Genomic DNA, 3,678 nt, shown 5'->3' on the forward strand with positions numbered 1-3,678 from the left:
CCCATTTCTCCATGAGATGTCAATCCTGATAAAACTACAATTGCCACTGTCCCAGCCCACATAAATTTTGCTTTTTTATTGGCACAAACTTTTTTTTGCTTGACAAATGTTTAATTTTGAACCTTGGTTTCCCTCAAGTGAATTGCTGCAGGGCTGGACATAACAAAAGTAACTGGCTGGTTTATAAAATATAATTGCAACAAATTACACCAATGCTCGCTTGTAGTATACTGTACCTTATAATACAATTCGCACAGTCAGAGTAAAACACTTTCAAAAGGAGGAGAATGGAGGAAAAAACACATGAAAAGAGGCTTTTAAGACTTGACATTACACATTCAACACTGCGAGAACAAAGAGTCTCCATAAATACTTCCATATGCTTTCTGTTTGTGGCTATGCATATTTCTATTCAAAGAAAAACAAAAAACATGCAGCTCTGCCAGAATACTTACTATTCAGAAAATAACCTTTGTAGATGAGAAGATTTGAGGGAGAGTTTTCCTTCTGCCTCTCTCTCTCTCCCCCTCTCGCTCTGTCTCTATCTCAGCATGACTTTACTGCTGTATCACCACAGATTGAATGTGTTTACTGTGATATGGTTCAAGACCTATCAGCCAACTGCATTCTTGTGCCGTTCATTTTCACAGCATCTGCAGCCATATGCAGGACAGACATAATCAAAGCCTGAGTGACAGCAACCCATTTAGAGCTCAGTCAAGCAACACCAGCCTTGACAAAATAGAACTAGATAAACGCATGTGAATAAAAAAGTAATGGAGGTGGTGGGCTAACAGTAGTGAGTGAGTGATCTAAGGGAGAGAGGACGGCTATAAAAAAAAACAACAAGTAACCCACATTTTTGGGCTTGGTTGAATTTTGTCTATTTATTTGAGAGCTGCTCATGTTGAGGAAATGTCACGTTTGGAGGCTCGCTGTCGTCAGAGTATCAGTCGCACCTCATTAGTGGACTTACGAGACATTGTTTGTGTGGTTGAGAGGGGGCTTGTGAAAGCTGCAAATAAAGTAAAGTACCAGCAAAATCTCACAAGGGTAAACTGAAAATATAGAGAGGTTCCAGGTTCTTGGCAGGATGGCGAATGGCGTTTTATGGACATGCACGGCAACGGCATGGCAGTGGCTTCTGTGACAAAACAAATTAATAGACTAAATATGTTTCACTCACGCAGAGGAAAAGATAGCTCCTTCAACTTGACAGTTCCTTAATGAGAATAAAATAGATTCATGTTTTTGTTATTTAAATGAACAATATAGACTTTCTCTGGGACACAATAGTGGCCCAGGTTTTGTTAGGAAAACTGCTTGTATACTCTATGTCAAGCTTGAATCAGATAGTTCTGACTGTAGCCTGGTGAGGTGAGCTTGTGCTCCTCTGCCTTACAACAGAGACTCCCAAATACACGTTGAGGACAGTGCGGGCCAGCATTTCATAATAGTATCTCTCTCTCCTTCTCCCTCCCTGTCTACTTCTATTCTCCACTCCTGTTAGAAATTAGGCAGAAGACAAAAATAATGTGTTTCAACATGGCACAGAAACTGTGGTCGTGTGGTTTTTGGATTTCCGGTGTTTGTACCTCACAGGCATCACTGCATCACTGTTAAGGTCATTAAAGCACATTTTTATTCCTTCTTCCTCTCTGTTTCTTCTCTCAGGGCTGTTCGGGGCAACATTTTAGAAACAAAAGCATGTGGGCACCTTTGGGGGGGGGGGGGGGGGGGGGGGTTGTAGCTCCATGGTCCATGGTCGGTGTTGGAGGGATAAAGAGAGAGGGAGAGCGACAGGGGAAAGACGGACTGAGAGGTGGAAGACAGACAGAGGTAGAGGAGAGAGAGGGAATAAACAGAGGTAGGGTTAAAGAGCTAGACAGAGGTGTTAGACAGAGAGACAAAACAAGAGGGAGTTAGAGAAAGAGAGGTAGACAGAGGTGTAAGACAGCGAGACAGAGTGAAAGGAAGGGAAAGTTAGAGATGCAAAAAGAGAGAGAGAGGGAAGGGAGGTGGGCAGAAAGTGTTGGGTTTCAAATCCAGCGCTCAGACAGCGCCTTGCCAGATGACCTTGGGCATGTCAGGCTGCCATCTGCTGCCTCTGTCTCGCCTGTCAGCACACCTCGGTGGCGGCCCAAATGACACCCTATTCCCTATATAGTGCACTACCTATGGGCCCTGGTCAAAAGTAGTGTACTGTGTAGGGAATAGGGTGCTATTTGGGACGCATCCCTTGAGTGGAGTTAAAACATGACAATCCAGTTTCCTGACACAGAGAGGTACTCATCATCACCCAAAGAGACGACAGACAGAGAAAGGGAGAGAGATGGAGAGAGGTCAGATTTAGGAAGAGACGGAAAGATAGAGAGAAAAGGGATGAGAGACAGCTAGAGAGAGGGGGAAGACAGAGAGAGGGAGGGAGGGAAAGAGGGGAGAGAGTGACCTTTTACTGAACGGGGGCCGTCTCTATCGTCTCTATGAACTGATGTTGTTATCAATGTATGACTCCCTTGGCTCCACTACACTGCTACAATAAAAGCATTATATAGACGGTATATCATCATAGGACAAAGAGGGGTGCTAACAGAGACATCCATTGGGGTATTGGGTTACACTGATTGCTCTCATAAATGAGGGTTGCTCTCATAAAATCATGTGTTAACGGCTTAGTGGTGCTGGATGCAATGGCGGCAATGGCTGTGTTTTCTTGTCTATAGCCGGATTGTCATTCCATCATTCATGTGGTATGGAGTTCCTTAGAAATGGAACGGGAAAAGAGAATAAGGACTATACTCGAGAGTGCAATGCCATTGTGAAGAAATGGGATGAGAAGCAAGTACACATACAGTAAATGACAGCCAAGGCTATACGTTCAGACTTTTTAATCAGGTATGCCATTGAAAAGCTCCCTGCAGGTCCGTTATGACCTCTCGTTAAGACCAATCTTAAAGATGTAATGTCTCAGCCATTGGCTGGTACAGTGTCTATATTAGGATGTAATTGTCAGGTACGGTGTCCATATTAGGACAGTCACACATCCATGGAAGTTGAGTCTCAGGGGTTTTCTTTCAATTATTTTTTTGATATTTCACATGTGGGATTCACCTGAATCTCAGAAGTTTGAAACCCCTCCCCTTATTATATAGAGCCACTCGCCCACATTCTGGTAATTCTCACCTCTCTTCCTCACAAAGAGTTCTACTCTCTAAGTTATCATCAGCATGACTTGATCCCTGTTTTCCTGTTCAAGTGTTCACAGGTGTGCTGCGAGGTTATGCCACCAAGCGCAGGTTTTTCAGCTCGTTTTTTGTTGGGTGACATTACCTAAAGTAAAGTTTTCGCTTCGAGTAAGATTTATCTTTTTCTTCCCTTTGTCTCTGGTGGTAGCTAGCATCACATGGCTAGCTACTGAAACTTGGCTAGCTTAGCTGCAAGGCTTAGCTAGCCTGGCTAGCTCGCCAGAAGGCCAGCTATCCTACCGACTAGCTTTTCTACCTGGAAGGGTAGAATTACGATCTCACTCTCTCGTTTAGCTGAACCCAGCTAGCTGAACCCAACCCTCTCGTTTAGCTCTCGTGGATCCCTGGTTAGAACGTACCAGACACCGTTGAAGCTAGTGCCCCTCCTGTCCACAATAAGGACAGATCCCTAGCTGTCTACGACGGCGTCGCT

Source organism: Salmo trutta, chromosome 22 (assembly GCF_901001165.1).
Source record: "Salmo trutta chromosome 22, fSalTru1.1, whole genome shotgun sequence".
Classification (NCBI taxonomy): Eukaryota; Metazoa; Chordata; class Actinopteri; order Salmoniformes; family Salmonidae; genus Salmo; species Salmo trutta.